The 12,315-nt window shown below is 40.9% G+C and overlaps 1 protein-coding gene across 4 annotated transcripts in view; it reads right to left on the minus strand.

Annotated features, from left to right (window-relative positions):
* TTC28 (tetratricopeptide repeat domain 28) overlaps positions 1-12,315 on the minus strand; it is an 876,415-nt gene that overhangs the window by 203,466 nt on the left and 660,634 nt on the right. The gene's annotated exons all lie outside the window — the stretch shown is intronic.

Here is a 12,315-nt window from a genome sequence, read left to right on the forward strand (position 1 = left end):
AGGACAAAAATCAGGAAGAAAGATGCTTCATAGAAAATAAGAGAGGGCAGAACTGCATGAAGAAAAAGTTAGAAGATCATGTCAAATGCTGTATATTAACTAGGGAAATTTGGAACTATCAAAAGATTGCTCAACTCAGTCATTAGGAGATCACTGTTGATTATTAGTTAAGGACAAGGGGTGAAATTGAAAATGCAATGGGTTAAAAATGATTAGGAAGGGTTCTGCTTCCAATGATGGAGGAGTAGGTTCTTGCAGACTAACCCCCTATACATAACATAACATAACATAACATAACATAACATAACATAACATAACATAACATAACATAACATAACATAACATAACATAACATAACATAACATAACATAACATAACATAACATAACATAACATAACATAACATAACATAACATAACATAACATAACATAACATAACATAACATAACATAACATAACATATGAACTCTGGGAGGCTAAAAAGAACCTACCTGAAGGCCTTGGAGAGCAACCAAAAGCAGTGAGAAACTGTTGGGAGGTTGGAGTTGACACTCTGAAGAAGGGAATGACATTGGTTGAGATTCCTATTTTTCAAATTCCTTTTGAACTAGGGAAGGCCCCAGTTAGTGCCACACAGTAAGGCTAAAACAGAAACAGTCTCACTGGCTCAAAGACCAGAGGAAAAATCTCAGAGAAAGGCACAGTGTAAGCCTTAAATTCTGTGATTATACCCAAATTTCTGTCTGACTCTTAAGATACACATGTGCCAGGCAGAATCTAAGCAGCCCAGTTTAAACCAAAAGACCTGAATGTGGATTTCACCTGATACCCATGACAGAGGACATTGGTTGGTTTGGAGCTTGAATTTAGACAAGTTAACTGCTTGTGAAACAACTACCAAAAAAAAAAGCAACACTATTCAGAGAAACACATCAGAATCCAACGTCTCTAGAAAAGCATATTTCAAGATTCTAGATATAACTACAAATTACTGGACATAAAAGAAACATTGAGGGAAGCGGACTTGGCCCAATGTCCACCTATAACATGGGAGGTCCACGGTTCAAACCCCAGGCCTCCTTGACCTGTGTGGAGCTGGCCCATGTGCAGTGCTGATGCGCTCAAGGAGTGCCCTGCCACGCAGGGGTGTCCCCCACGTAGGGGAGCCCCACACGCAAGGAGTGCACCCCGTAAGGAGAGCTGCCCAGCGCAAAAGAAAGTGCAGCCTGCCCAAGAATGGTGCTACACACATGGAGAGCTGACACAAGATGATGCAACAAAAAAAGAAACACAGAAACACAGGTTCCCGGTGCCGCTGATAAGGATAGAAGCGGTCACAGAGGAACACACAGCGAATGGACACAGAGAGCAGACAACTGGGGGAGGGGGTGAAGGGGAGAGAAATAAAAAAAAAAAAAAAGGTGGACTTGGCCCAGTGGTTAGGGCATCCGTCTACCATATGGGAGGTCCATGGTTCAAACCCCGGGCCTCCTTGACCCATGTGGAGCTGGCCCATGCACAGTGCTGATGCACATAAGGAGTGCCATGCCACACAGGGGTGTCCCCCGTGTAGAGGAGCCCCACATGCGGGGAGAGCCACCCAGCGTGAAAGGAAGTGCAGCCTGCCCAGGAATGGTGCCACACACAGGGAGAGCTGATGCAACAAAAAGAAACAGAGTCCTGTGCCACTGACAACAACAGAAGTGGACAAAGAAGATGCAGCAAATAGGCACAGAGAACAGACAACTGGGATGGGGTGGGGGAAGGGGAGAGAAATAAATAAATAAATAAATCTTTAAAAAAAAGGTAATGTTTAAAAAAAACATTGAAATGAGACTATTACTCAAAACTAAAAGCAAATAATATACAATTCTGTGAACACAATAAATACAACTGAATTGTCCACTTTAAATGGGCAAATTCTATGGCACATGAATTAAATATTTCAGTAAGTCTGTCCAAAAAAACTCAAATAAATAAACAAAAAATGACCACCTGGCAACCAATAGAGGCTAATCCTAAGATGACCCATATGTTAGAATTAGCAAACAAGCTTTTAAAAGCACTTCTTACAGAGTTCCAGGAAGATGGTGTTGATGTAGTCAGGCAAATCTCAGCTGTCTCACAGAAATAACAGAGAAAGGGCCAAAAGCTGTCTGAGGGACCTACTTTGAGGGTCAGCAGACCAGGACAGTTTGATGCAACCCAAGGAGGGTGAGAGACAGGGAAATTAAGAACCTGAAACAACAAAAACTTACGAACCCCCCACAGCAGCTAGGAAGAGCATCCACCCCCTAACTTAAAATATTAAGACTGGATAAAATCCTTGGCTCCCTGCTGTTGACTGAGAGGGGAACAGATGTCTTCCTCCCTGTCATCTGTTATAAGGAAAGAGGGAGGGTTGAAGGGTGGAGAGTGAAATTTGGCCAGCAGAGCTGGCTTTGAATCTCAGCTCTGACCAGACCAGAAACACAGGAAAGCAGAGGTTGAAACGCCTCAGTGGAAAGGTTTGCTGACGGGTTCCATCTGCCGGCTGGCCAAGAGATTGCAAGGAGAAAAACTCCTCTTAGGTTTCTCTTTAGATCCAACCTCTGGGAAAAATTCTGTGGCCCATTAGTGAGTCCCTGGAACAATTTTGATAACTTAAGCTGGGCAATTTTATTTTTTATTTTTATTTTTATTTATGTCTTCCCACCCCTCCCTCCCCCTCATTGTCTGCTCTCTGTGTCCATTCGCTGTGTGTTCTTCTGTGTCTGCTTGCATTCTTGTCAGTGTCACCAGGAATCTATGTCTCTCTCTTTTTTTTTAAAGATTTATTTTTTATTTATTTCTCTCCCCTCTCCCTCCCACCAGTTGTCTGCTCTTTGTGTCCATTCGCTGCGTGTTCTTCTGTGACTGCTTCCATTCTTATCAGTGGCACTGGGAATCTGTGTTTCTTGCTGTTGCATCATCTTGTTGTGTCAGCTCTATGTGTGTGCAGCACTATTCGTGGGCAGGCTGCACTTTCTTTCAGGCTGGGCGACTCTCCTTACGGGGTGCACTCCTTGTGTGTGGGGCTCCCCTACGCGGGGGACACCCCTGCATGGCACGGCACTCCTTGCGCACATCAACACCGTGCATGGGCCAGCTCCACACGGGTCAAGGAGGCCCGGGGTTTGAACCGTGGACCTCCCATGTGGTAGGCGGATGCCCTATCCATTGGGCCAAGTCCGCTTCCCTGTGTCTCTTTTAGTTGTGTCATCTTGCTGCATCAGCTCTTTGTGTGTGTGCCGTCATTCCTGGGCAGGCTACTCTTTTTTGTGCTGGGTAGCTCTCTTTACAGGGTGCACTCCTTGCGCATTGGGTTCCCCTATGCAGGCAACACCTCGGCGTGGCACGGCACTCTGTGCACATCAGCACTGCATGTGGGCCAGCTCATCACATGGGTCAGGAGGCCCTGGGTTTGAATCCTGGACCTCCCATGTGGTAGACGGATGCTATATCAGTTGAGCCAAATCCATTTCCCCAGCTGAGCAATTTTAAAGACTCAGAATAAGTTGAACCAAAAATAAAAGAAGAGCTATGAAAAAAAAAAAAACACTTGTCAAGAGAGAGAAATTAAAGATCAGCGTGAATTCCCCAACATATTCAAATGCCTAGACATCAGCAAAAAATTACAAGCCATACTAGGAAACAGGAAGAGGTGACCCTGCCAAAGGAACAAACCAAATATCCTACTGAGGTACAGGATTTAAGACAATCAATGATAATCACACAGCTCTCCCAAATAAATTCAACAAATTGAAAAAAAAAAATGACACTAGGTGAACATAAAGAACAATTTGAAAGTCTGCAAAGAAAAGTAACAGACCTTATGTGAATGAAAGACACAATGGATGAGATTAAAAATACATTAGAGAGGAATACTGGTGTGGGATGTTATTGATAGGGGGCACATGTTTGGGAGGGAGTTCTCCAGGGCATTTATAAAGGGTATATAAAAATGTTTGGATATTTTCATAGTGATTACAGTAAAAAACAACAACTAAGGAAGTGCTGGGTTCCTAGCCAGGGAAGCTCTATCATATTCCCCAACAGAATAGCAACAATCCCCCAAGTGCAATGGCAAAGGCCAACAAGGAAGGATGGTCCAATGATGAGCCCTTGATACTAATGACTATGCTTGTGAGCCTGTGCGCCTGAAATAAGAACTAGGCCTAGAGCTGCAGGGTGCCTAAGAGTTACCTTCTGAGAGCCTCCGTGTTGCTCAAATGTGGCCAGTCTTGAAGTCAAACTCAGCATGTAAATGCATTGCCTTCCCACTAGCGTGGGACATGACTCCTGGGGATGAGCCTCCCTGGCTCCAAAGGATTACTACCAAATATTAGCTGATGATGTAACTAGAAAATGACCTTGACTAAAAGGGTCAACTCAGACCAGCAGAATGTTTCAGCCTACATGTAATATCAGGAATTAAAAATGCTTTTTGACCTTGAATAAAAGGGGGAAATGGAAAGGACAAATGAGTTTATATGGCTATGAGTCTCCAAAAAAGAGCCGGGAGGTCGTCAGAGGGATCGCTTTTACGCACACCTCAGTAGAGTCCCAGAGACAGTTAAAGTAGATGCGACCCCAGGTATTGGTTCTTCTGAGGCTCACAGAGACCCACAGGTTCTATGGTCATGGCAGATGGAGTTCAGTGCTGTGTCAGTTAGTCCTACTTTGGAGTTTGTGTTCCTGAGTGTGATGGAGTTGGACTCAGATGAGATCATTGTTCACAAGCCTCTCCTGTTACTTTTACCAGACCTGTGGCTGGTGCTGGGGTTTAGTGTATACTTGGGGGACCTGAATCTCTAGACTGTCCATGCAATAGCCAGGCCCTGAGCCTCAGCAGACTTTTAACTCCTACCCTCCCCTTTATTGGACTTACCCCAGCCAGCTAACAGGGAGGTGAAGAAGGTCAACCACCACACCAGGGAGCCAAGGGTGCCTACAACTGTAAGCAGGAGACTTGCATCCATCATCCAAGTGGAATCTAAGCACCCTCTAGATACAGAGGTGGAGTGGACTTAACTATCCCAGGGCCCACAGAATAGAGGAATAGAGTATGAATTAGAGTGGACTTGCTGATATTCTATTCTGGAACTATTGTGATTAGTAATGGAAGTAAATGTAGCATTGATGTGGACAAAGTGGCCATGGTAACTGATGATGGTAGGGAGAGGGAAGAAGAGATGTGATATTGAGGCATTTTCAGGACTTGGAGGTGTCCTGGGTGGTAGTGAGGGATAGTTACTGGACATTATGTCCTGCCATGGCCCACTGGGTGGACTGGAGGAGAGTGTAAACTATAATGTGGACCATTGACCATGTGGTGCAGCAGTGCTCAGAAATGTATTCACCAAGTGCAATGAATTGTCCCATGATGATGGAGGAGGTTGTTGTTATGGGAGGAGTGAGGTGAGGGGGGTGGGGGAGTATATGGGGACCTCATATTTTTTTTAATGTAACATTAAAAAAATAAAGACAAAAAAAGCAAAAAATAAATAAAGAGCATAATGTATATGCCCTAAAAAAAATACATTAGAGACAAAGATTTGAATTGCTTGAAGACAGAATTAGTGATTTCAAAGACAGAACATCTGAACTGGAAAAGACAGGAGAACAGAAAGAAAAGAATGGAAAAAATTGAACAGGGTCTCAGGGAATTGAATAACAACATGAAATGCAAAAAATATATGCATTGCCAGAATCACAGAAAGAGAAGAAAAGGGAAAGGAGGCAGAAAGAATATTTGTGAAAATAATAACTGAAAACTTCTCTGTCCTTATGAAAGACATAAATATCAATATCCATGTATTAGTCAGCCAAAGGGGTTCTGATGCAAAATACCAAAAATTGGTTGGTTTTTATAAAGGGTATTTATTTGGGATAGGAGCATACAGATACCAGGCCATAAAGCATAAGTTACTTTCCTCACCAAAGTCTATTTTCATGTGTTGGAGCAAGATGGCTGCTGACATCTGTGAGGGTTCAGGCTTCTTGGGTTCCTCCCTTTCTGGGGCTTGCTTCTCTTTCTTCTGTGTACTTACTTCCTGGGGTTCCAGCTTAAGGCTTCAAGCATCAAAGTTCAACATCAAAACTCCAACATCAAAAACCCTCAACTCTATCCTTTACCATGCTTTTTATCTGAGTCCCCACACTTCGGTGGGTGGGGACTCAACACCCTACTGGCACAAGAGGTTCACATAATAACTTAATCAAGTAAACCTATGAATCCAATATAATATATTATGTGCAGAGGAAAATATCAGTTTACAAACATAATCCAATATTTCTTTTTGGACTTCGTCAATAATATCAAACTGCTACAATCCATGAAAGATAACATACCCCAAACAGAATAAACGTGAATAGATCTACCCCAAGACACCTGCTATTCAGAATGACTAATATGAGAGAGGAAGAGAAGATTCTGAAAACAGCAAGAGAAAAGCAAAGCATCACATACAAGAAAAACTTGACAAGATAAAGTGCCGACCTTTCATTAGAAACATGGAGGAGAGAAGAAAGTGGTATGATGTATTTAACTACTGAAAGAGAAAAACTACCAGCCAAGAAATCTATATCCAGCAAAACTGTCCATCAGAAATGAAGGGGAGTTCAAAGTATTCACAGACAAACAAAAACTGAGAATATGTTACCAAAAGACCAGAATTACAAGAGATACTAAAGGGAGTGCTGCAATCTGAAAGGAAAAAATCAAGGGAGAGAGAAATGGAGAAGAGTGTAGAAATGAAGATTATTAGAAAGGGCAAACTAAAGAGTAAAAAAATAGACAATAATACGATATGACAACAGAAAGCCAAATGTCAAAATGGATGAAGTAAGTATGCCTTTATAATAATAACATTGAGTGTTAATTAATGGACTGAACTCCCCAATCAAAAGACAAAGACTGATAAAATTATTTTAAAAATATGAGCCATCTATATGCTGTCAACAAGAGGCTCACCACAGGCATAAGGACACTACCATGTTAAAAGTGGAAGGTGGGGAAAGATATTCTACACATATATTAACCAAAAAAAGCTAGAGTAGTGATACTAATATTGGACAAAATAGATTTTAAATGCAAAACTGTTCTAAGGGATGAAGAAAGATATTATATTAATAAAAAGGGCAATTAACTAAGAAAAATAACTATACTAAATATCTGTGTACCTAACCTGGGTACCCCAACATACATGAGGCACACACTGGCAAAACTGAAGGGAGAAATAGATGTCTCTACAATAATAGTTGGAGGATTCAATATACCACTCTCAGTATTAGAAAGAATATCTGGATAGAGAAGAAATAAAGAAACAGAGAGCTTGAATAATATGATGAATAAACTAGACCTAACAGACATCTATAGAGCATTATACCCCAAAACAGCAGGATATACATTCTTATCAAGTACTCATGGATCCTTTTCCAGGATAGACCATGTGTTGGGTCACAAGACAAGACTCAATAAATTTAAAAGGATTGAAATTACATAAAACACTTTCTCTGATCATTATGGAATGAAGCTAGCAATAAATAATGGATGGAAAAAGAGAAAATTCATAAATATATGGAGATTAAACAACACACTCTTAAATAATCAGTGGGTCAAAGAAGAAATAGCAAGAGAATTCAGTAAATATCTTGAGGTGAATGAAAAATGAGAACACAACTTATTGAAACCTATGGGATATCACAAAGTCAGTGCTAAGAGGAAATTTATAGCCTTCCATTCTTACAGTAAAGAAGAAAAGAGAGCTAAAATTGAAGATCTAACTACACACTGGGAGGAACTAGAAAAAGAACATAAATTAATCTCAAACAAAGCTGAAAGAAATAGTAAAGATTAAAGCAGAAAAAAATGAAATAAAGAACAAGAGCAGGGTGGCGGACTTGGCCCAGTGATTGGGGCATCCGTCTGCCACATGGGAGGTCCACCGCTCAGACCCTGGGCCTCCTTGACCCGTGTGGGGCTGGCCCATGCGCAGTACTGATGCGCACAGGGAGTGCCCTGGCATACAGGGGTGTCCCTGCGTGGGGGAGCCCTGTGTGCAGGGGGTGCGCCCTATGGGGAGAGCCGCCCAGTGCAAGGGAGGGTGCAGCCTGCCCAGGGGTGGTGCCACCCACACGGAGAGCTGACACACAAGATGATGCAGCAGGGAAAAGCGCAGATTCCCGTGCTGCAGACAACAACAGAAGTGGACAGAGAGGATGCAGCGAATGGACATGGAGAGCAAGACAGCCAGGGTGTGGGGGGGGAAGGAAAAGAAATAAAAATAAAATAAATGTTTAAAAAAAAAAAAGAACAATAGCAAAAACGATAGACAGAATCAACAAAAGCAAAAGTTGGTTCTTGGAAGATAAACAAAATCAAAAAACCCTTAGCTGGACTGACTAAGAAAAGAGAGAAGATGCAAATATATAAAATCAGAAATGAGAGGGGGAAATTACCACTGACCCTGCAGAAAATAACAGAGATCATAAGAGTATACTATGTACCCTAGTACCAAAGCCAAACAAAGACACCACAAGAAAGGAAAACTACAGACCAATTTCTCTAATGAACCTAGATGCAAAAATCCTCACAAAATACTTGCTAACTATATTCAACAATACATTAAACGAATTATATACCATGACCAAGTGGGATTCATTCTGGGTATGCAAGGATGGTTCAACATAAGAAAATCAATCAATGTAATTACCATATAAACAGATTGAAGGAAAAAAATCACATGATTATATATATATAGATGCAGAAAAAGCATTTGACACTGCAAAAGACTGGAATACAGGAAATTTTTTGAACATGATAAAAAGTATATATGTAAAACCCACAGCCAACATAGTTTACAATGATGAAATCCTAAAATCCTTCCCTCTAAGATGAGGAACAAGACAAGGATGCCCACTCTCACCCCTTCTATTCAACATTGTCTTAGAAGTACTTGCTCGAGCACTGAGGCAAGAACCAGATATAAAAGGCATTCAAATTGGAAAGGAAGAAGTCAAAATTTCATTATTTGCAGATGACATGATCCTATACATAGAAAACCCTGAGAGGTCTACAACAAAGCTTCTAGAACTCATAAATGAGTTTAGTAAAGCAGCAGGTTATAAGATCAATGTGCAAAAATCAGTAGCATTTCTGTACACCAATAATGAGCAAGATCAGGAAGAAATCAAGAAGCAAATACTATTTATAATAGTAAATAAAAAAATCAAATACCTAGGAATAAATTTAACTAAAGATGTAAAAAACTTATTCACAGAGAACTACACAAGACTGTTCAAGGAAATCAAAGAAGACCTAAATAAATGGAAGAATATTCCCTGTTCATTCATAGGAAGACTAAATATTATTAAGATTTCTATCCTACCAAAACTGATCTACACATTCAATGCAATCCCAATAAAAGTCAACACAGCATTCTTTAAGGAACTAGAAAAACTAGCTATGAAATTTATTTGGAAAGGAAAGAGGCCCCGAATAGCCAAAGACATATTGAAAAAGAAAAACAAAATTGGAGGAATCAAACTACCTGACTTCAAAACATACTACAAAGCTACAGTAGTGAAAACAGCATGGTATTGGCACAAGGAGAGACACACAGACCAATGGAACCGAATTGAGAGTTCTGATATAGATTCTCATATATATATGGCCATATAATATTCAATAAAGCCACCAAACCCTCTCAACTGGGAGAGAATGGCCTATTCAACAAATGGTGCCTGGAGACCTGGATATCCATATGTAAAAGAATGAAAGAGGATTACCATCTCACACCTTATACAAAAATCAACTCAAGATGGATCAAAGACCTAAATATAAGAGCCAAGACCATAAAGACTTTGGAAAGCAGTGTAGGAAAGCATATACAAGACCTTGTAATAAGAAATGGCTTCATGAACTTCACACCAAATGCACAAGCAGCAAAAGAACAAATAGATAAATGGGGCCTCCTCAAAATTAAAGCCTTCTGCACCTCAAAGGAGTTTGTCAAGAAAGTGAAAAGAGAGCCTACACAATGGGAGAAAATATTTGGTAACCATATATCGGATGGGAGACTTAAAACCTGCATATATAAAGAACTCCTATATCTTGAAAATAAAAAGATAAACAACCCATTTAAAAAATGGGAAAAAGATTTAAACAGACACTTCACCAAAGAAGAAATGCAAATGGCTAAAAAGTACATGAAAAAAATGCTCCAAATCTTTAGCTATCAGGGAAATGCAAATCAAAACTATAATGAGATACCATCTTAGTCCCATAAGATTGGCAGCTACGAAAAAAACAGAAGACTACAAATGCTGGAGAGGATGTGGAGGAATGGGAACACTCATCCACTGCTGGGTGGGAATGCAGAAGGATCCAGCCATTCTGGAGGACAGTTTGGCGGTTTCTCAAAAAACTAGCTATAGATTTGCCATATGACCCAGCAATTCCACTGCTGGGTATATACCCAGTAGAACTGAAAACAAGGACACAAACCGATATATGCACACCAGTGTTCATAGCAGCATTGTTCACTATTGCCAAAAGATTGGAATCAACCCAAATGCCCATCAACAGATGAATGGATAAATAAAATGTGGTATATATATACAATGGAATACTACTCAGCTTTAAGAACAAATACACTACAAACACACATGTTAACATGGATGAATCTTGAGAACTTTATGTTGAGTGAAGCAACCCAGGCATTGAAGGACAAATACTACATGACCTCAATGATATGAAATAAGTAAACCAAGCTGCCTCAGAGAGCTAGAGACTGGATGATAGGCTTACAGGAAATTGGGGGGTAGAGGAAGGATGTAAGCTGACACCTACATGGGTGAAATCTATGATAAGCTGGAGGTAAGTATTTGTATAAGGAAGGGATAAAATGGGGGCATAGGGTTACCTTCGGGTGGGGCTTTGCGGGCTTGAGGGGGGCTAGGGATGGGAGGATGGGTAATATGTCCCAAGAAATTGGGGGGAGGGTGGGGCAACATACGAACATAGGAGAATGTCAGGTATTTGGTTGAGGGTATAATGCTGAGAAAACCTTTTCAAAAATATAATAAGGAAAGTTACCTGTTTAAGATGCTTAAAGGGGATAATCTGACGCAGGACAGGCTCCTAGGAATATGTGAATGCCCCCATTTTGCCATAGTGGGTTATATCATTGGATAGAGACCCATATAATGAGAGTGAAGGTATACCCACATCCTGGGGAGGACTGATGTCATCAAATAGAGGTAACTGTATCTCTCAAGAGAAATGGTGGCTCCCAGGGCATTAGGGCAGTTGAGCATGTCAAGCCCTCAACACTGTTGCAAGTATCTGTGAACATGGCCCTTCAAGCAATGAAGATTGACTGTCACTGTGGGCCCTAAGGGGAGGGGGAAAGAGGTATTGAATAGATGGAACCAATGTAACTGTGTGGGCAAAAGAAGTGTTTCACAGGAGTATGCAAGGATGGATATAAGACATGTAAAATTACACCAAAAATATATAGGGGTTGATAGGCTAAAATGTGGGAGTACTGTATATTGTATATATGAATTACTATAATCTAAAACTCTTGTGAAGATAAGCTTAATAATTAGAAAAAAGAGAAGAAAAAGATAAGATGTAGACAATTTTTTGATACCCCAATTTACTTTTACTGTAATTTTTCCAAATTAATAAGTATTCTATATCTAGCCTTTAAACTCATCGCTATATTCCATTTTACTATTAAGGGAACATGGCAATATATTGGGCTTCACTTTTCAGGAACTTTTGGATCACAGAGAGGTTCAACAATGGCAGTGAAGAAATACTGGGGTGGGATGTTAATGACAGGGGACACATGGTTGGCAGGGAGTTCTCCAGGGCATATATCCATGGTACATAAAAATGTTTGGATATTTTCATAGTGGATACAATTAAAAACAACAACTGAGGGAGGGCTGAGTTCCTAGCCAGGGGAGCTCTATCACAGTCCCTAAAGGAACAGCAACAATCCCCCAAGTGCAACGGCAAAGACCAAAAAAGAAGGAAGGTCCAACAATGAGCCCTTGATACTAATGACTATGCTTGTGAGCCTGTGCACCTGAAATAAGAACAAGGCCTAGAGCTGCAGGGTGCCTAAGAGTTACCTCCTGAGAGCCTCCGTGTTGCTCAAATGTGGCCAGTCTCGAAGCCAAACTCAGCATGTAAATGCGTTACCTTTCCCCCAGCATGGGACATGACTCCCCGGGATGAGCCTCCCTGGTACTGAGGGATTACTACCAAGTACCAGCTGAT

The sequence above is a fragment of the Dasypus novemcinctus genome, chromosome 19 (genome assembly GCF_030445035.2).
Source record: "Dasypus novemcinctus isolate mDasNov1 chromosome 19, mDasNov1.1.hap2, whole genome shotgun sequence".
NCBI lineage: Eukaryota > Metazoa > Chordata > Mammalia > Cingulata > Dasypodidae > Dasypus > Dasypus novemcinctus.